General features: G+C 38.9%; 1 pseudogene; it reads left to right on the top strand.

Annotated features, from left to right (window-relative positions):
* The first annotated feature begins 540 nt into the window (after window positions 1-540).
* Window positions 541-20,599, top strand: LOC140938431 (uncharacterized; annotated as a pseudogene).
* Window positions 20,600-22,781: the final 2,182 nt, after the last annotated feature.

The following is a 22,781-nucleotide window of genomic DNA, read 5'->3' as shown; positions in this document are numbered from 1 at the left end:
ATCAAATATGATCTTAACCTTACATATATGTTCCATCACTGATATTATTTGACATTTTATTTTCTCTCTTGCTGCTGTCGATTATTTGAACATGGAGGTGTCCAACAAGAAAGCTCTTGCTGCTTTGGACTCTGTACACAAATGAACTTAGTGTCTTTTAGCCTAATGATTACTTATCATTTACTTGTTCTCCTACTTACGTACACTTGCCGGATATAGTGTGAAAGAAAGAAAGATTGAATGAATGAAAGATTTTGTCTTTCTCACAACAGCGACAATTTTACACTTTACTACCCCTTCCATGAGGAAAATCTCTGTTTGCCCCCAGATTTTGGGGTTCCACATGACAAGCCGCAACCATTGGATTCTTCAGGGCCAATACCTCCCACGTTTAAGCTCTAACTACGTAGCCATTATAATGCGAAAAAAGTTTGGAATGCGGTCAATGAAGTTTGTTATCGCAACTCTACTTCAGAAAGTGTCCAGTGCATTATTTCTGATGGAATTCAGCACACTACACCTAAATCTATTGCTTCAGCAATGAACAGCTTTTTTGCGTCTATTGGTAAGCGACTGGCTGATAAAATAACAACTACTAGGCCGAGTTGTAATTCAAGTAAACATTTGCCGAAGTCTCAGTTGCAGTTGGCTGAACTAGAGGAATCATTTGTGCTTCAGCAGTTCCTCGCTCTGAAGACAAACAAGGCGATCGGCTTGGACAAAATTAGTGCAAGATCGCTCAAAAACTCTGCTCATACGATTGCACTATCTGTTACTAAGTTACTGAATCTATCAATTAAAACTGGTAAATTTCCTAAATTGTGGAAATGTTCTAAAATTACAGCCCTGTTTAAGTCAGGGAACCGGACAAATGCATCAAACTACCGACCTATCTCTATTCCGCCTACACTCAGCAAGATTCTTGAGAAAGCTGTATATGCACAGTTATACCAGTTCCTGGTTGCCAATAAACTCCTCTCAGGAAAACAGTTTGGACTCCGAAAGGGACTGTTCACTATATCTGCTCTGACATCCTTTGCCGACGAAGTCCTTCTCAATATGGAACAGGGTAGACAATGTGGAGCCCTGTTTTTGGACCTAACAAAAGCTTTTGATACGGTGGATCATCAGATCTTATTGCCTAAGCTATCGGCGTATGGTTTGTCTGGAAATTCGCTTCAATGGTTTCGTTCCTATATCACTGACCGAAAACAGCGTACATCTTGTAGGAATGAGATGTCTAACGAGTTGCCAGTAACTCACGGGGTGCCTAAGGGTAGCATATTAGGCCCCTTGTTGTTTGTTATTTATATCAATGATCTGCCAAGCATTTTGGAATGCTGCTATGCGTCCCTCTATGCAGACGACACTGTGATTTACTGTTACGGCTCATCTTCCCAGGAGCTCAGTGATAAGCTAAATCGCGACTTGTTGGCCGTAGCGAAATGGCTAAGCGATCACAAGCTAACTCTGAATCTCGAGAAAACCAAATGTATGCTTGTAAGTAGTAACAGGAAATTGGAAGGCAAAATGGCTCTAACAGTATCAATCTTCGACCACAATGTAAATAATGTCAACAGCTTCAAATACCTTGGAATTTTTATATCATCTGATTTTACATGGACAAAGCATGTTGAAAACATTGCTGGCAAAATTAATCAAAGGCTTGGTATCCTTAATCGCATTAAGCATTTATTACCTTTTAGTGCACGCCTTCTTTTTTATAATAGTCTTGTCATGCCTTTATTTGATTATGCAGACCTTGTTTGGGTAGACAAGCATAATGTAACCTTAATGACCAGTTTGCAAGTCTTGCAGAATAAGGCTGCTACAATAATTTTAGACAGACCTTTTTATTCATCTGCTACGCATGCGCTTGCCACTCTTTTAAAAGTGGGTTCCATTAGAAAAAAGGCATTTTCAGAGAAGATGTATTTATGTGTATAAGTGTTTAAATGGACTTGTTGAGCATGATATGAACTGCATAAGACAGCAAGAACAACATAATTATAATACCAGAACTAAGCTGCATCTTAAACCTCCAAGTGTCAAGAGGAATTGGGGCAAGCAACGGATTGCATTTCATGCCATCAAGGATTTTAACTCCCTTAGCTGGGCAATCAGACAATCCGTGAATCTAAAAATTTTTAAACGTAATCTTTTTAAATTTGTAATTTAAATGAATTTGAGTTAATATCTTGTACATTTTAATACTTTTTACATATTTGAGATTTTTAATGTCTTTGTGAATTGTGTTTTTTTTATTTTTATTTGTTTTTTAAATTTATGAGATCCTTTTTGAAAACCATATTTTATATGAAAAAGTCATCTCAATAAAGATTATTATTATTATTATTAACAAAGGCATAGAATAACGATTACCACAGCTTTATTAGCCAAAGATGATAATCTGTTATGAGCAGTGTTATGTTGTAATCGGAGGCATCAAAGCAACAAAATGGCGTTATTATCCACTTAACTTGCAGCTGTATTTTACCGACATTTTTTTCCGGGAGCTTCTTTCTTTAATTCCTGCTTCAGTATTTGTGAAGTTTGTGAGAGCGTTTTCGAGACATTTTGGGGTGAACTTTTAATTTTTCGATATATAGTATAACTGAACAATCTTGATTTTTGGCCGTTATCTTTAGAAAACGAGGCGCTTTGAAATGCAATTTCACCTCATAGTAGTTTCGGTCGTTTTAAAAACGTAACTGTGTGAAAGATCACGAGGATAACTTAAGCCACTTTTAATTTCCAGCGAAGACAACAGAACAAGCGGTCAAAGGTGCTAGCAACATACCTCGTAATATTTTTGTTTTGTTTCAATTTTAAAGGTTTCTTCACGGTAATGTTATCAAACGCATTGCTCACAACGCTTTTCCTGGGCTTACGAAGCTTGACTATCTGTGAGTATTTACATAATAAACGTTTGTTTTTCTTCGCATGTTCTTTTTAAAACTGAATTATAGTATATCACTACTTCAACGGTTTTCATATACATTTAACGTTCACTTTTTTCTTACTTAAATTTCATTTCTTATTATACTGTATCATATAGCCTGCTATTCTTTATTTCAAATTGTAAAGTCTTAGCTTTATCTTGTCATTGTCAGTAAGACAGGACTGAAGAAGGAAGGCTGTGTCTTCCGAAATATTGGTAAAAGAAAAATATATATTCCCAACTATAAAATCAGCCTTGCTTCTTTTGTTTCTATAGTGTTGTGTTCGAATAAGGTCACCTGATCTCCTGATTTTTAAATTTTCTGGATCCTTCCCTGCGCCACGCTTGCACGCTTACAACAAATTTCTGACTCTCTACATTTCATCCCCCAAAAACGTTGTAACGTGTTGTAAGGGGGTTGTGTGCTCAATTTTTTCCCATCAAAGTAAGAGGGAATACTTGAACCTAAATCCGAATGAGTGGCGCCCGTTCTCCATTCATGAGCAGTTATCTGCTTTCAGATACTTGGTTGAGTGACTCTTAGGGCCGATTTTTTAAACGAAGTCTAAGTTTAACCCGTGTTTAGGGCCGAACCGCGGCTTAGACGTTGTCTAGATAAACAACGGTTAAAATACTTTATTAAAACGTGAGTAAATTAGTTTGCCGATGTCAAAGGGAAGAAAATAGTAAGTACAGTAATAGTAGTAGTCGTCGTCGTCGTCATCGTCGTAGTCGTAGTCGTAGTCGTAGTAGTAGTAGTAGTAGTAGCAGTAGCAGTAGTAGTAGTAGTAGTAGTAGTAGTAGTAGTAGTAGTAGTAGCAGTAGCAGTAGCAGTAGCAGTAGCAGTAGCAGTAGCAGTAGCAGTAGCAGTAGTAGTAGTAGTAGTAGTAGTAGTAGTAGTAGTAGTAGTAGTAGTAGTAGTAGTAGTAGTAGTAGTAGCAGTAGCAGTAGCAGTAGCAGTAGCAGTAGCAGTAGCAGTAGCAGTAGCAGTAGTAGTAGTAGTAGTAGTAGTAGTAGTAGTAGTAGTCTCTCTACTAACTATGGGGAGAACGACTGCCTGATCGCAAGTTAGAGAGGAACCTAATTCAAGAGGGGACAAAGACGAGAAGGGCACTATGACGTGGGAAGTAGGGCCAAGTGAACTCGCTCATGTTAAAGTTCGGGAACGTCATTAGCAGGAGAAAGGAACAAAAGTAACGAAAAAAGGATAGCCAAGAGTACAGTAGTCTTAGTCCGTTGACATTACATTGACAAGTGCAAACACAAAAGACCACATTCTACTGAGGAGCACCTTGAGCATTTTCTTTGTTTGGACATACATATGATCCTTATATGGGTACACTCGATGCCCCCGAACACACCTACTGCGCAACATCGTAAGAGTTTCTCATTGTCTCAGCTAAGTTCTAAGAGAATGACAGGAGATGTCCTTTTCTTTTGGCATGCAGTAGCCCCGGAAATCTTGTGAAAGTACAGAAGCAAATAAAATAACCTGCTCGAAAGTTCCCATTGTAAAAAAAAATGTCAAAGTAATTAGAACTCGCTGCATCGGTGTAAGCAGTAGACCTCTCCCTGTCTGATGCTGAAGATCTTAATCCAAGTTTTTTTACGAGGTCAAGGCGAAAATGCAATCGAAAATCTTCGTCATCGTATTCCTCTAAAGGATGAAGTCTGTCTCTAAGGTGCAGAATTTGTCAAGAATTTGTATTTCGGTTGGTTGTAGTCTCTTAACTGTCTGTATAGCATGAAAAAACTGTTAAACAACGTTAATAATAATAATAATAACAATAATAATAATAATAATAATAATAATAATGATTATAATAAGTTGTTTATACAGCGCCACTTCTACTAGATAACCAATGACGCTTAACAAGGTTACTGTACTAAAAAAATACGGGAGAAAAAAAAGTTACTAAAATATCTAAAACTACATCATAAAACGCGAAGATAAAATGTAAAAGGAATGGCTGAATAAAAAGGTCATAACTCTATTCTTAAATGAACTCATGCTGTAGTTCTTACTTGGTCTGGTAAATTATTCCAGAGTGAGGGGGCAATGACTGAAAAGCGCGCTTTCCATAGGATTCAAGATTATACTAAGGGACTACTAGCAATCCCTTGTTGGTGGAGCGGAGTGTTCTGTTAGGTGTATATGTAACTAAAGAGCCTGTTAATTATTTAGGTGATATGCCTTAAAGTCAAACTTAAAATGTACGAGGATTTCACAGTGCTTGTGCTATAGAAACCTTCTAACGATGACCAGATTACGTAGATGGTAGAAAGCTGTTTTATAAAGAAATTTCACATGCTTGTTCATTGACAGGGAGTTATCAAACCAAATGCCGATGGTTTTTGCCGAGTCAGCAGCTACGATTAATTCAGTGCCTGCATAAGTGGAGTTTAATTGCGAAAGAGGGCGGTGTCGAGCGTTCAGTAACAAGAGCTCAGTTTTTTCATTTTTTAGTTTACGCATATTGGGGCTATTATGCAACTATTGACATCAAGGATACACGTTTCCACCTTAGATTTGGAGTATTCAGGCTCACCAGGACGTGAAGGCTGAAAGGACATGTATGTCTGGCTGTCATCAGCATACAAATGACACGACATATCATGACGTTTGAGGACATCACTTAGAGGTGCAGTGTATAGTAAATAAAGGAGAGGACCAAGTGCGGATCCTTGGGGAACCCCATAGTGATGAAGATACGAACAGGTCGAGGACCCACTCTCAACACGTACAAACGGACTTCTGTTCTCGAGATAGGACGAAAACCATGCCAGTGCTTTTCCTTTGATTCGAAAACGGTGACTAAGTCTTTTATTCGACTGTATCAAATGCAGCTGACATATGGAGTAGTAAAAGAATGACACAGTTATTTTTATCAAGGCAACGGAGGATGACGTCTTGAACTTTTAGCAGTGCAGTTTCAGTGCCATGGCTTGGTTTGTAAGCTGACTGTAAGAGAACATGCAAATCGTTCTCTGTGAGATGGCAATTCAGTCGATCAGAAGCAACCTTCTCAATAGCATTTGAGATGAATCTTAGGTTAGAGATAGGTCTATAGCTCGACCTCAGCTCATTATCAAGCATAGGATTCTTGATTCTTGGTTCGACGGCTGACAGTTTAAGGATTTCAAGAACGCACGCCTCAGTAAATGACAAATTCACTATCCTAACGATGGTAGGGAGAAGGGTATTAATACAGGCTTTCATGATATTACCTAGTATTGGATCTAATATGCATGATTTAGCACAGGTATCACCAAGAAGAGTTTATAGCTCATTCACTGACGTTAGAGTAAAAGAATGTAGCTCATTTGTAGCTAGGCAGACAACTTTTCATCGTTAGGGTAAAAGCCTGGTGAGTTAAGGCTGTTTCTGATAGTTTCTACTTTGTGCACAAAGAATTCCGCAAATTTAGTTGCGAGATCAGCAGCATTGTCGTCCTGAGGTAATTTTTTAGGTGCCAGGCGGTTTAACATTTTGTCAACAGCAGTAAACAAGATCGCTTGATTTGACTTGTTTTCTTCTATGACCGAGGAGCAGAAGGTCATCTTGGACTCATAAATAAGGTTATTGACCAGGTTGCATTGGTTAACGTAACGTTTTCTGCTGATGGTGGATCTTATCTTGCGCCATTGGCGTTCAAGTCCTTTTCGGTTTTTAAGCCTTAATCTTCTCTGTGTACCATGGCGCAGCTGGTCTAAGAGTGACAATACGCATTTTAAGAGGTGCATGCTGATAAAGTATTGACCAGAGGTTCATCATACAGGGATGTGAGATCATTACCGTTCTCAGTGTACTTAGTATCTGTGAGAGATGAATTGCTAATGTCCTCAACAAATCGCCCCATGTAGTTGGATTTCAAGTTAAAACGAACCTGTGGTCAGGTCAAACTTACAATTGTTTCTTAAGCGGTCTAAACACGGTTATAGAAGAACAAAGTTGAAATAATTGGTATTCATGGTTTAAAAACGATTTAGACGTTTAATTTCATAAACGCTGTCTAAATTTGTTATAAATGATAGTCTCTTGTACGTCACTCTTGCTTGATTTCTCTCCCTCACCGTAGAATTACCCGTTCTTTTATCCACACTAACTGCATCGCATAAGAATATGTACGTCTTATGTTTGTTAGTGGTTACTTTTGATGAAGATGAAGTATTGTATTTAAGTTAAATGCTGTCTTTATGAATCTCTATTATCTTTCAGGACCCTTTTTGATAATCCATTATCATACATACCAGATGGTGTTTTTAAGGAAATTAAATCCAGAACTACAGTGTAAGTGCTAATTAAGGGTATTTACTCGTTGGCAAGTGATTTGTTCGTGCCACAAGAACTTAAAATTCATAGCGGAGCGCGCGCGCACAGCGGAGTCCCATACTTATTGAGAATGGAAACCTATCGATGCCAGAGGATTTGGTTATGACGTTCGTTTGAGGTCGGAGGCCGGCAGTTTTGTCCGGTCGTTTGCCATTCTATGTCCGGTACTTTGTTATCAATTTTTTTTACTTGAGCAAACCATGAACTTGCTGACTAGAGAATAACAGAATAAGCGATTAAATTTCTTTGCTGTTTTCCCTTTTCATTTAAACGAAATTGGAGTGAAAAAGATTACAACCTCAGTTATCTTGTATCTTTTTTGAAAATAAATAAAAAATAAATTCGCAAAGATAAACAACTGAAAATTATGTTGTTGCCATTCCCCTACCAACTGTCCAATTTCATTTGAGTAAGCTCCATTGAACTCCAGCCTTACCTGGGAAACTGATTCTTGGGTTCCAGAAACGCTGGAAACAGCTTTCCTGAGCGTTCTATTACAAACATTTGCTGGGGGAGCAAACCCCTACACCCGATAGGTAGCTTCTGCTGTGCCAAAAAATTTCGCGTCTGGTGCTTTCAGAAATATGTCCAGTACTTTAAAAAACTGTCGAAACCCGGTGACGTCAGCGTAAGCCCGACCTCCCGTCCAAACGAAATCTGGGAGTAGGGGTAAAAAAACTCAGTATGCTAGGGAAGGGAGCCCCAGCCATGACGTAGCGTTTCGTTTTGGCGAAAAATTGACCATTTTATGGGCAACCAACTGAGTCGGGCGATTAAAAATCTAGATTGAAGTTTCTTGTGTTCGACTTACGACAAACTTTCGAAAATAAATTTCTTAAGCTTTGCTTATTGCTTGGTCGCGCTTTTGGTCACAATCCAGGAACTACCTAGTCTCCCCTCGACACGCTTAGTCAAAGTTTTTACAGGTTAATTCATGAACGAAAACTTATTCAACATCTCATATATAGACTTAACCAGGTCTTAAAGCGAAGCTCTCGTTAATATTTATACTTTATTCGACCAAACATAAAATCGTGTAATGCTAAGCGGCGACAGCAACGAAAATGGCCAAAAAAATCAGTAGATCTTATTAGCAAAGAACACCTTTGCACTTGCAGCACACTCTTTTCGTATATTTCGTTGCCGTTGTTTTACACGACTACAACGTGAAACTTCCAAAAACTTCCTAGTTACAAGTTTTATAGAGGAAATGTCGTACGTGTTCCTGTTCACTTTCGTTGTCACTACAGGTCATTTTCAGCTCGATGGCCAATAGTATTCTCAGTTTCTCACCACCGCTATAAAATTTTCATGTTTTTCTTCCAACGAAATTGGTCGCATTTGTTTTGGCCTTGATTGAATTTTTTTGTGCAACACATTACAGATTTTTTACTTTCTCCTTGAGTTATCTATGCCGTTGGTTTCTTTGAGCACGCACGTAAGGAAACTCGCCCACAGCTTTGGTGCATACGTCGGATGTTTCAAATAAGCGAAACAATATCTTTGCTTCTTCACAAACATCCATTCTTTTAAATACTGATTTCACTTAACTTACGGAGTCTTATCGCAGTAGAAGAAATACAAAGAGATTGCTTTATTGGCGCCGTGGTTGTTTGTCTCCCGCGATCTTTACAATACGCTGCTACACGTCATCAGCCTTTTCCCTTTTTCATTAGAATCATTAACGTACAACGCTCGCGACTTGTAAAGCAGCGACATGGTTTTTTTTTTGTTTCGAGACGGGCATCCATGTCGCAGACACAACAACAACCATAACACAGACACAACAACAACTTTCAAAGACCAATTTGAAATTAAATTATGTTATTTCTTACAGGTCGATAACTTGCGGAAACTTATATCAGCTTCCTGCCGGAAATAGTTATAGTTCAGTTATGTAAGTGGGTACACATCAATAAAATTCTGCTACAGTCAAATTCCGTTAATACCGATACTATGGCGCCATAGAAAGTGTCGGCATTAACGGGTTTCCGTATCAAGAGGGTTGAGTTTAGAGAAGACATGAGGGCTTTCCTGAGAGATAAACAAAACTGTGCGTAATAACAAGGTGTCTGCCGGATAAGCCGGTGTCGGTAAAGCGGTAGCCTGAGAAAACAGCCGACATTTGGCGACGCTACCACTGGTTTTCCCGCCAAGTGAAGTCTGAGAAACGAGCCCAGAAATTCTATACTGATGACGCGTCACTACCCACATCGGGTAGTGCTTCTGATTAGTCGTTCCTCCTGGGAAATTTAGTTCAACCAATCAGAAGCACTACCCAGATCTGGGTAGTGACGCGTCATCAGTATGGAATTTCTGCGCTCGTTTCTCAGACGTCATTTGGCGGGAAAACCAGTGGTAGCATCGCCAAATGTCGGCTGTTTTCTCAGGCTAGTAGAGCGGATGTTACCAAAACGAGGAACGGGGAACGGGAATATAAAAATGGGAGCAAAACCTAGCTTGAACCCTAGTCCAAGATCCCATTTTTCATTTTCCTGTTATAACTGGACTAACTAATATTGCGATCTTTTGTGCATGCTTTAGCGAATGTGCTCCTTCGACTACTTTTCACCTCCTGCGTCTTAATGAGGAAGTCTTTACCGCTGGGAGCCTTAAGCGCTCAGGCTTTGTGTGCCACAAATGTAGACTGACAATGTTATGGAGATGTTACAACTGCAGTCTTTGCCCGGTTGGTTACCATGTCAGCGATATTTCCACAAACATATACGTGTATGGTTCTTGTCAAGCGTGTCCTGCAGGTAATTTCAACGGTGTAATTTGAATAAAGTTTTTATTTAAAACTTTTGCCAGAATTCAAAAGATTAACACCATAACAACATTTGGCTTTTCTCGTGAAGAGAGAGCTTTTACGTAGTTGGTAGATTATGATCATAGTTCTTCGCTAGAGGGGTCTGGATAGAGTAATGATAAATACAATTAACTGTAGCTGTTGTTTAGAGTTTGTAGGCAATTGCTACTACTATGGAAAGTTTTCGCTGTTTTCGCAATTAAGTCTGAGGCCAAAAAAATCAAATTTGTTTTATCCTTACTGGACAAATTCTATTCTATTATTCTTCTGAAAGACATAACCCTTTAATCACATAGTACTTGGTAAGTACCTTGCAAAACAAGTAAGGAATTCAGATGGACGGAAACAGAAAGCACAGCATAATCCGTTTCTGCATAAGACAATGACTGTAGTAACAAATTAGAGATGTGGCAACACGGGACACTTTTACAGTGGTAAATGACCCTTTTACCGCGGGAAATTGTGTTAGTGTGTCTGACCGGATTTCCCGAGGTAAACTTCCCGTGTTACATAAAACATGGATACGGAAAAAAATAAACAGAGAAAGCGCCCATGACAACGTGGTAATTACATGTAGCAAGGGTGTTTTGATGCCCACGGTTAGACAGCCAATCACGAAGCTCCAGTTGACAAAGAATTTCGGTCATCATCAAGGGCCTACTGAGCGCCTATCTTTCCAACAACACCAGAAAAATAACACGTTATGATCTGTTGTGATGGCTGGATTTCGCACTATTCGATAAGTTACTATTTCAAAATTATCTTTAGAGAAGCATTTGAAATCGTTTGCGTACACACCAGATAATGTGAGCAAACGTTTGTATTTTTTTTTGCCGGGCAAATTCTAATTTGGATTCACTCGCTTGTTCGCTTGATTCATAAATTCAACCTGGATCATCTGGGTCATGATTTTTTTTTGCAACCAAAAATCCCGCTCGCTCTGAAAGTCCTTCAAGTGTTTCCCGGGAAAATAATTTCGTGAAAAAGGAAATCAACCGTGGTAAATAAATTTACGTATAACCGTAAGTAACCTTGGTAAATCACGGGAAAGACTTTTTACTATGTGGTGTGTGTAACCGCACCTTATGTTTAAAAAATTTCAGAGTAAGAAAAAATAAAGGAGCGCCTGTGCTATTATATCAAAGTTTGTTATCACTTAATATGACAGAAATAAATTTGTAAATTTCTAGTATGATTTTTTTATTGCCGGTTTCAATTAAAGTGTTTCCAAGAAGGGTAAGTGTATAAACTTTTTATCTAACACAACATAGTTTTACAAATTGCCATGTTTTTATCACAGGAGGTTTCTATCAAGATCAAATGGGACAGATTATCTGCAAGCAATGCAGTATAGGGACTTACGTCTCCAAAGATCGACATCCAGGTACCCGTGCAACTGACTGCTGGGCATGTCCGTATGGTAGGAACCATCATAGTATTCATTTATTTTTCCTAAACTTACATCATTTTACTACCAGCGTGACTACCTTCCTCGTTAAACTATAGTCCATAGAGCTTAGTACCTCCATTTTCACCTTAATTTCCATTTCCCAACATGGAAGAAATCTGTCATTCAAAACTTATCTTTCCTAATTGACGACGCAGACAATTTTATCTCTCTGATTCCTTTTTTGCCCAAAAAAATAATGTCATGCAGCCTTCGACAATAACTAGAAAACCAACCTAAAGCAAGAAAGCTACTGAGTTCACGCTAGAAAAGACACGCCTCACTAATTCCTTTGTTTTGCTACAATTTGAATACGGTAAAAACCTACGAGTAAGGACCTAGTTTAAAAGGCAAAAATTTACCATTTTCTCTTCCTCTATACAAGAACCTGTGAACCTTAAAATTTGAATCAGGTTCTTTTTTTCGAAAATCTTTAATGAGTATCCTCTTTGGAGACTTTATCACTCCAACTGCAATATAAATGCCATTGTGGAAAATATAATAAAATTGTTATTGAAGCAAATTGAAAAAATATCAAATGTATAAGTTTTACGAGCCAGAATTATAGCTAAAATGTGCTTTCTTTCTTCAGAAAATATGAACCTATTTAAGGACCTAATTCGCCTAAATTTGTGCTTAGTATTACCACTTCCGTAAGAACCTGTTTAGATTGACTTGGGAAAATGCAGCTTTTACTCGCGGTTTTTACTGTATTGCAGTTTACTGGGGGGCGGGTAAAGTACAAGCAAGTCTTCTTGAGCATGCTAACTTTTACATTTTGAGATCTATTCTAGGTTAGGATAAAAATACCCTCTATCAGGAATTACTTGGGATCATGATTATGAAAACTCTAGAGCATAGGAGAACATGTATTTCACATTTGTGCTTTATAAATCCTCATTCTGCAATTATCCCAAGCTCATTCATGAATTTTTTAGTAAAAAAAAACTTAAAAAGAGAAAACTATGAAGTTAGTTTTAGATATAATTATTCTTAACGACAACCGATTTGCCTCGAACCATAAAGATAATTTACTTAATTCCTTATTAGTTGTTTCGATAAATTGTTGTTGGTTTGTATTTTTAATGATAAAGTTGGTATCATCTGTAAAAAGTGTGAATAGTCATGATAGTTTACTGGATGCAGCACCACAGGGCCCCAGAATCACAAAAGCCTACTGGAAGCCAAATTATAAGGATTTGTATGGGAATTTAAAATCGATAAAACGGTTAAAATGTACATAAACGGCTATTAAAGTATACATGCCTCATGAAGAATTGTTTTCTTACTGTGTCCGCCCTATAAACGCCGTTTTAGCAAGTTTCTCAACCACGTAGAACAAGACAAGGGAAAACTCGGCTGTACTACGCTGCCGAAAAAAAAGCTTGAAAAATTACCTTCATTGCACTCCAGTCGCTCCCAAACTTCTCTTAAGCATGTACCGAAGGTTTTCCTTCTTTGAGAAAGTCAGTTTAGTTCCGAACATCGAGCCATAGCCCAAGAGGACGAGAAAAGTGAAAAGTTCAAGCGAAGTTTGGAAGCGGTTGGAGTGGAATGAAGGAAATTTTGGTGATTTTTTTCGAGCAGCGTAGTAGAGCCGAGTTTTCTCATGTCTTCTTCTCAGTCCTTGAGAAACCAAAACATTAAAACTTGCTAAAACGGCGTTTATAGGGCAGGAAGCAGTAAGGAAACAACACAGACACAACTCTTTATGAGGTATGTATACTTGAATACCGGTTTATGTACATTTTAACCGTTTTATCGATCTTACGTTAAATTCCCATACAAATCCTTATAATTTGGCTTCCAGTAGGCTTTTTTGATTCTGGGCCCTCTGTGGCAGCTCTAATATCATTGATATAAATTGAAAACAGAGAGAACTACAAAGAAACTAACTACAAAGAAAAGACGCTTCTTGAAGCTACAATCGGGGACAAAATGAGTTGAGACACTTCGCCCTAAACTGGGCTTTTTTACGTTTTACTGACTTCAAAAGGAGGAAATATAGCCTTTCCCCCCCCCCCCCCCATACAATGTTGTGCCGATGCTCGAGCTACCTACAGAAGATAACAAACGTCCCAACTTTGAACGGAGGGGACAGGGGAGGGGTGCGGATTCTTGTGCTCTCTGAAGTTACTCTATTTGAGTTCTCAACAATTTTTTCGCCAGTTGTAGAAAGAGAAATAGTTAATGGCGCATAAAAAACGCGTCATCGCCGTTTAACCCTCAACCACTTAATTTTGCCAGAATAGAAGCCAGTTAACATATTTTTTTTACCCTCCTTAAATGAGAAATTAGTACTGAGAAACGTTAACATTGCTGTAAGTTCCAAAACTGAAGTCTAAAACTGTGAAAAAAAAAACGTTAACAGCGCAAGTGAAAGTGGTGAGGCAAAACAGACGTAAAAGACTCGCTAGCGAAGGGACAATCTCTTGCGGTTAGCAACTTCAGTGTCTACATTTCGTGGATTGTGGGAATTTTTAGGGAGGGGACCTCCCATTTCCCCTTATTTGCTTTGAGACATGTTAAGGTTTTTAGCCGTCCAATCAGAAGCACAGACATTTAGTTTGCCCAATATGGAATCAGATTAGTAATATTAAGATAGCAACTTTGAAAACTATCAGGTAAAAAAAAATGTTGATGCATACTCTTCAAAGCGCGCACTAACTCTCGTCATCAAGTTAAGGTAGTGGTAGTTTTTTGTAAGATGCTTGTCCGGAATAAGTCAATCCTGGTCATTTTGGATTCCAGTTTTGGCCGTATTTTACATGCTAAAATTGTGATTGCTCTTAACGCTTCGTTTTCATTGCGATAAAAAGTTTTCTTCACACTAGCACGACAGTCTCGGGTATCAGTAATTCTATAAAAGGAAGTAAATTTTAATTGGTTCTCCAAAACACCCCAGCATTGTTCTACGCTTTAGGGCCGAGTTGTTTAAAGCTGGGTTAAGATAACCCAGGGTTAGTGCAAGATTTGAATTCAGATTTGACAGCTTAAAAATCATTTCAGTTAGAATTCTTTTTGTCTACAAGTTGATGATTGGAAGCTCTAAAAAAAACAGTAACAATTATCCGAGGAAATGCTTTTGAACACAAGAAAAAGAAAGCCGGGTTAAATTTAACCTCGGGTTAAGCGTTAATCGGCCTTCTAACAACTGGGCCCTGGGTTATATGCTTCTGGTTAAGCTTTCTCTCGTCTAAGGCCTAAAGAGTTTCAACCGAGTTTGCGATCACTGACACCATTATGAAACGTTTGGATTATCCGGTGAAAAGTAAAAAACAGTTAAAAAAAATCCTTTGTACTTCCTTAAGTATTATCTCTAGTTACCAACTAGAAACGATTCCTTTATCTTTGAACAGGGACGCTGTCAAGCGAACATGCTGGTTATCGTGCATGCAAATGCCTGCGTGGATTTTACCGTTTGGATCGCTTTGGTCCATGTTCAGAATGTCCAGCTCATGGCATCAAATGTGTCGACGATACAGCAATACTTGCACCTAATTATTTCTGGAAATGGGCCAATCAAAGTAGCAAAGAGTTCTACAAAGAGTTTGTTGACAACATCCATAGTTTTGGTCCTGACTACAACGATACGTACTCCAAATTTACTATTTCACTGCCCAAACCAGTAAAATGTCCTTTTGCTGGGTCCTGCAAGGGAGGAATAGATTCGGAGTGTGAAGAAGGATACCAAGGAAACTTGTGTGCTACCTGTTCTCATGGCTACTACTTACGATTTAATTTCTGTTTGAAATGTCCTGGATTCTTGGTTTCCATAATTTCCTCGTTGGTGGTTATTGGAGTCTTTATTCTGGTGTTTGCAATGGTTCTGTGGGGAGACTCCAAAAAGACGGAAAATAATCGTACTGCTGCAGATATCATCATGTCTTGTTTCAAAATTGTCATCGGGTTTTACCAGGTTATTGCCGGTGTTTTCTCGGCACTGACCAGAGTTCATTGGCCAGTTACTTTGATCGCAATGGATAAGTTTCTGAAATTGTTTAATGGCAATATCTTTCAATTTGCCCCATTGAGTTGCGTCTATTCTCATCTTCGACTTGACCCGTTCTTAAAATTCATCTTGGTTCTTTCTGTTACCTTTGTTGTCGTTTCTTTTGCCTTTGTTTACATGTTTCTTCAATTGCTGTACATCAAAGGCAATAAGGATCGTCCAGAGAGCGAAAAGCTGCGTGCTCTTTCTAGGTTGAAGAGGTCCTGCTATCGGAACATTTTCCTGTTTCTGCTGGCATCATATCCCATGACAAGTAAAACAATTATCCAAATTCTTCCTCTTCCGGGCGCATGCGTCAAACATTGCTTTTCAGATGAAGGAAGCCAGTGTATCTCTCTCATGAAGGCTGATTACTCCATCCAATGCTTTACTGCCCGGCACAAGACGTATTGGCCAATTGCTGTCATGTTTTCCGTATACCCTGTGGGATTTCCTTTGATGATACTGCTACTAATTTACAAATACAGAAAATCGCAGCGTAATGAGGAACTTTCTTTTGGATTAAAAGTCTTTTTTTGAGAACTACAAGGATAAATTTTGGTTCTGGGAGGTAACAGAGATGTACAGAAAGCTGATACTTATCTCACTGATTTTCGTTTTTGGTTCTGAGGGAGTAACCCAGATTGGTCTCACTCTGCTGGTCGTAAGTGTCTTTGGTGTGGCCTACTCATTCTTCCGCCCGATAAAAGGCAAATTTGAAGATCTCCTGCAAACCTTTGTTCTGTGGGTTATCTTTTTTGACGTTTGTCTCGGAGCAATGTACAGCACCTCTGACGGCACTGAAGAAAATGACTCCTTGATCGTGAACATCCTGTTTGTCGTCCTCAACAGCTCTGTGCTTCTGGTTGCCCTCGGTAAGATTCACCGATTACTCATTTAGTTTGGGTAAACCTCCTTCCCGCCCCACCATTCCTCTGGCGCTGGAATATATTAAACCCTTAAAGTGCTTCTATGAATAATTTTTTCGTTGCCTTTTTCTTTTCAGCGTTCCAAAAGTAGACCAAATAACTATTTACGACGCTAAATTTCAAGTCAAAAATCCAACTTGACCACATATTCTAAACATAAAGTTCAGTGTCGTGTAAGATATTAATCATCGTGGATAATGTGTGTAAAGGGTTTAGTTTTATCGTTTGTCTCAGGATTGTCACTTTGATATTGATCGCGACGTTTCGACCGCACATTGCAGGTCTTCATCAGGCCGGGCATTATCCGCTTCGGGACGAAGTTAAGTTTATTGACCGAGACCCTCACTGGTACTCTCATAGAGTTAAGGAGGCTATCCACATAAGACTTCACCCTCACAATATCAACAGGGACAGAGGATTCCTGAAGCGTGGATGACTACAATCAGACAACATGACAACCGACCTCTTCCACAGCGGACCGCCGAGGGATCAGTTTTTAACTCTCACAATGCCAACAATGCTTTAGATCAAAACTCACCAACTATGAGCGAGGTTTGTGATACGCCAATAACTAACAACCACGATGGTACAAAACGTTCGACTTAGTGAGTCGACACTATCGCCTGATGAAGACCTGCAGTGTGCGGTCGAAACGTCGTGATCGATATCAAAGTGACAATCGTGAGACAAAAGATAAAACTAAACCCTTTTATTCAATCTAAAAGTGGTCGAGAACCAAATAAAGATCTGGATGTAGAATGAACAAGGGGGATATGACGTCATGCTCGCAACATAAATCGCTTTTATGGGAAGCCAACTATGTCGCTCGAACAGACCGATACTTCTGTACACCGTTTTGTGCAAATATTTCTTCTATACTCGCGGCCATTTCACTAAGTTTATGCTTTTGGAGATCTTTAAAGTGTGAGAGCAGTATTTTTCTAGTTACAGGTACATAGTAGGTTTTTCAGTTCAAGTTGTAGCTTTTTAAGATGGCTTTCTGCACAAATCAACGAGTACGAAGAACTCGCTGGAGGCACTCCCAAAAAAGAGCGATCGATCCGAAAATGGTGATATAGCCACAAACTTAAAAAAAGGTAGCCTAGATTTTCATTTACAAACGAAACTCACGATCATATTGTTGCATGATTTGTTACTAGAAGCTGATAAAAAGGCAACTTAAGCACCTTAAAACGGTTACCGGTCGTTTCGATACAAAGTCGTTTCGATACAAGTAGTTTCGGTACAAATTGAAGTCGATTCGATACATACCTTAAGTCGGTTCGATCCACTTGAGGTCGTTTCGATTCAATCAGAACAACTTGCCAACTTTTGAAGATTTAGTCACTACCATTAACAGTTCGTAGTGAATGAACGTTTATTTGACCACGCATGACGATGGAACACACGCTGACCGGATCATGTGCAGTCCATTACCCTAACGAACAACCTACGAGGTCTACGAGCGATGTTCGTGATACAGCGATCACCAACAACTAACAAGTCGGTCCAAACGACGCGATCAATATTTAAATGACTGTCCTGATAGAAACGATAAACGAAACTCTTCAATTAAAGGTCGTTCACAATCATTGGTTGTATACAAGATGTAATCGTTGTTTATATGTAACCTTTCCTGTTGTGTAAGTTTGAATTCGAAGTCGTGGTCGATTTCCACCACGGTCTCTACACCGGTAACCTCTACACCACTACTACATTGTAACAGTGAGGACTTTAACTAAAAGATCCTGATTATATCTTTGTGTTTTTTTTGCCAGTAATAAGTCTTCAAGTCAAACACGTGCAATTTACACGTGCAAGTGATCGTGTTTGTAATTTTTTTTTGGTATTGTGTGAAAACCTCACAAAAAGAAGTGCGATGTTAGGTTGTTTAACGCAATTAGAATATGAATTAACTCGCTAGTAAACAACTGGCCAATCCAAACAGAGTAATTCATCACACCTACCATTTTTGATCCAGGCTTAGCTATAAAAAGGTGAAAAGTATGTGTGAGCACTCATTCGACTAGCTTCCGAGCAACTACACGCAACTACCGTTTGAGATTATTACACGAGTTTTCTACCATGGATCTTTGCATGTCATGTTCTAATCCTGTCCGCCCGCGTCAAGAGGGTCTCCAATGCGATGGCTGTAATCGCTGGCTAAAGTCAACGACAGCTAAAGTCATCGCGAGCGTGAAGGCTAAGGCAGTGGAGGATCTATTCAAGCCAGCATCAGCAATAGTTGACGAGGTATGCTTTCATCTTTTCAATGAAAATAATGATGAATGTGAATGAAGAGTGATATATTTGAATTATTTCATATATACTTCACAAAATAATGATGTTGCTGACCTTACCATATTTGCATCAATACTGTAACGTTTTAATTTAAAAAGAAAGAAAGACAGATTTACAACTTTTCAAAATCTTTTCGTTGCAAGTCGGATAGAGTTTTATATATATGATACCGTACTTTTTCATAAGAACTATATTCTAATAATGATTTGTTTGTTTCCAGGTATATCTGGATGTGGTGGAAGATGGTGCACCCATTACTCTACCCAAACCCCTGCATGTTGCTCGCCAAGCAAACAGACTGCGCCAGAAACTACGTCCCGAGGACCCAACAGACCTCGACTTTGAGTTGGAAGAAGAACATATCCCCGATCACTTTTTCAGAAAAGATGTTCAGGTCCGAGAGCGCAGACATTTAATCTTCGCCACAGATGAGCAGCTGAGACAACTTGGGAAGGCGAAATCCTGGTACATCGACGGCACGTTTAAACTCTGCAGACTGCCGTTCACTCAACTCTTAAGCATCAACGCTTTCGTGCGAAAGGAGGACTGCGCCAAACAAGTACCCCTGTTACATTAGTTGTTAGCAATAAAAAGTATAATGGTAGTAATGTATTCACAGAGTACGAAATAATTGTGCTTAGCAACCATGTCATGATACTTAAGCACGTGCAACAACCAAGATGGCGGCGTTTTTCCATGTTGTTCCCGATCCCGTCTTGAGGCAGTGATGTTGATCCCCCTTCAAAAAAAAATGCTTCGACATAAAAGCAGAGTAGTAAGAACTGTAGAAATCGATATTCTAGGGTTACAAAACGTTAGTGAATTGAGTTAAGGCGTTAAGCAAACAGGACTTCAGCCAAACGATGAAGCGACCGTAAATGTCGTAATTAGCATTTTAAATCATATTTCATATTCTTCAAGACAAAAAATAAACGAACTGTTAATGGTAGTGACTAAATCTTCAAAAGTTGGCAAGTTGTTCTGATTGAATCGAAACGACCTCAAGTGGATCGAACCGACTTAAGGTATGTATCGAATCGACTTCAATTTGTACCGAAACTACTTGTATCGAAACGACTTTGTATCGAAACGACCGGTAACCCCTTAAAACAACTTACGTATCTGTGCAAAAAGTCTAGAATTCAATAGCTAAAATTCGTCTCTTCCGGTATAAGTATATAAAACACGCATTCTTTGCTGCCTGGAGGAAGAAAGGAAGGATGGAAAACTTAATCTTATCAAATTTAGATATGTATATACATAGGAAATCTGTTCCACCTAAAAGGCGTGTGTAACAGCACTTAAAGTTTATATAATATAGTAAGTATGCATTTACAACGGTGTTGTCGATGCAAAAATATTCAGAAAAATCTAGAGAAATATTCGAAAAATTTAGAGCATCACCCATCATTGAGAAAGAATGCTACACTAATAATTATCTTAAATTCTGCCATTTTAGTTTCATTTTTCCTTTTTTTTCAGGTAAAGGGATGGTGCATGTCTCTTTTGTATACAAAAAGGTATCATCGTGTGGTCTACATTTTATCAAACTCATTCGGCGAGGAATTGCATATATCAAGAGAAAGATTGCCAGCTGTTTTCAGACCATCTTTGGCGTAAGATCAGAGCCATTTGACGTACAAAGGCAACTCTTAATCCAGGAGTTCACTTGAAATGAATTTTTTGCACTGTGCCTGATGACGAGTTAACAACGACATAAAAGAGACAATGATGCGTTACCTCATTGTATCGCATATGACAGAATAGGAACTGATACCTTTTTACTAATTGTACGAAGTAAAATACTCTTTTTCTGGCACTTGTTTGATGAATCGGAACATTTTGTTAATGAGGTAATCTTGACTGTTTTTCTTCTACTTAGGTTGGCGTGTTGAAAAAGAATACCAAAAAAGATTAATATTTTGAGCCAACTTCCTGTGTTTACAAAAAAAGGAAACCCAGAAACTTTCAGTTTGCGTGATGTAGTATTTCATTAAAGCAACCAATGCTGCTATTCAGCAGGACTTAGGTTGAGCACTTGTTGTTGAGCGACTGAAAGAATTGTCCTATAGTATAAAAGCGTAGTCATTTTTATTAGGAATTCCTTCTGTCTTTATGAAAACTGTTGTATGTTTAAGCGCATAAACATCTCGGGTACCTTTTTAGTAGGACAGCCTCAGGCACACTCTTTTAATAGTAAACTCAAATTAAAACTGTCTATCGTTGGCTGCTTCAAACGGCTCCAGTTAATTTTTCGATCTGTGATTTGTTTGCATCAGTCTTTCTGATTTAGCCCTTCCTTTAAATTGAAACATGCATATTAGTTAAGTTAAATTTTTGCATATTAGTCACTAGTTGAATACATTAGCGTTTATTAAATATCCATCTCTGCGATTTTAGTATCACAGTGAACCAATGCTTCTATTAATACTAATACCTTACCCTCATACGTACGGACTTGTTTTTTTTTTCTCTCTCTGCCTTACAAAGCGATCTTTGGCAGATCCTTTCATTCCTATCCTCATTTCAGGCACGTTTGGTGACCATTTATTTATTGCCATGGTTACATAGAGTGACTATTGACGTGTTTGAGTAGCAGTGCTGATAGAATAAGTTTGTTTGTGCATTATTAGTCACTGAGAGAATAATTCGGTAACATTTGAAAGAACTAAAGTTCCAAATTTTTTTTTCTAAAGACGATATATTTCCCGCAATCCTTAACACTTTTGTATGGCCTCTAATTAAGGCCTGGGGCAAACGTCGAAACTTAGTCGAACTGAATTCGTCGAACCTATTAATTTTGAAACAGGCGCATGAATGGTGCGACGTTTGCCGCAATTCAGTTGGACTCAAATTAATTATTTCGACTCCAGCATAAGTCCAGTCCGACTTGCCAAGTGTTATAGTGCGACAGTGGTTCGGCATTTCAGCAAACGCCGTTTTATGTTCAACGGACTGCGCAAATGTCACGAAAAAACCGACTCCCCCATCTGCCAAACGCTATTTTCCCCCTGACGAGCATGCGCTGTAAAAAGACGAAAGTCATTGCTGACATCGCACAGCGTGCTGGAAATGTCTTTTTCGTGTTTCATAAACACTAAATATAAATGCTTGAGGTGCGAATTGCCTACTGCAATAAATGCTCAAATTGCTAATCGGGCTTCCGGGAAGATAGGCTCTTCAGTGATGGTGTCTTTTTTAATTGCGTTACGAATGCGACCCAGTAGAAACATAAATGTAGACCTAGATATCCTGAAAGTCTCTTTAAACCGTTTCTCGCTGTAAGTGGACCATACGTCGGTAAACCAATCAACATTACGGGATGGAAGCGGCGGCAAGACCGATTCAAGACCGCTGCTCCATTGTTGTTCGCTAACAAAAGCACGGTCAAGCATGCTACTTGGAGCAATATCTGTCGTCTCTGATACACTGTTGAGTGTTCTCAGAGCTGTAAGTAATGCGAGTCTTCTCTTTCTATTTTTCGCAATTAATTGCCACAGAAAGGCCCGACGAGCACTGTATTTCGGAATTTCGCTAGCAAGTCCTAGCAGTAACTAGCCACGCATTGAGTAAATAGCAAGGGGAAGCGTGCTTATTCCCTTGTTTTAATGAAGTGCAACTTGTGAAATAGAATAGACGCAGGTTCGACGTTTGCTACCACGCTTGAATTATGTCGACTCTTTGTCGGACCTATCTTTAATTCATTCCACGCAACTTAGATTCGACGTTGGCACCAGGCCTAAAAAGGAGCCTCTACGTCGATAATAAGTCACCATGGAAACTTGTTGCAGTACGAAGACTGTCTTGACTCTCCCTCTGAGATTGAGAACTCTAAAGAAACATGTTTTCACCACAGCAAAGAGCAAACATATCCAGTTTTAGTATTTACCACATTAGTAGATAGCAATTTTCACGCGTTTTGATTGGCTCCCGTAACTAGGAATACCCTGGGCTATTCACTGTTTTGTATTGGTGGTCAATATGGCGTCCCGTTTCGGGATAGTCTCGTAAGACTTCATTTTAACAACAA

This window comes from Porites lutea, chromosome 5 (assembly GCF_958299795.1).
Source record: "Porites lutea chromosome 5, jaPorLute2.1, whole genome shotgun sequence".
NCBI lineage: Eukaryota > Metazoa > Cnidaria > Anthozoa > Scleractinia > Poritidae > Porites > Porites lutea.
The sequence above is the reverse complement of the archived record's forward strand: the minus strand, read 5'-3'. Positions and strand labels throughout refer to the sequence as shown.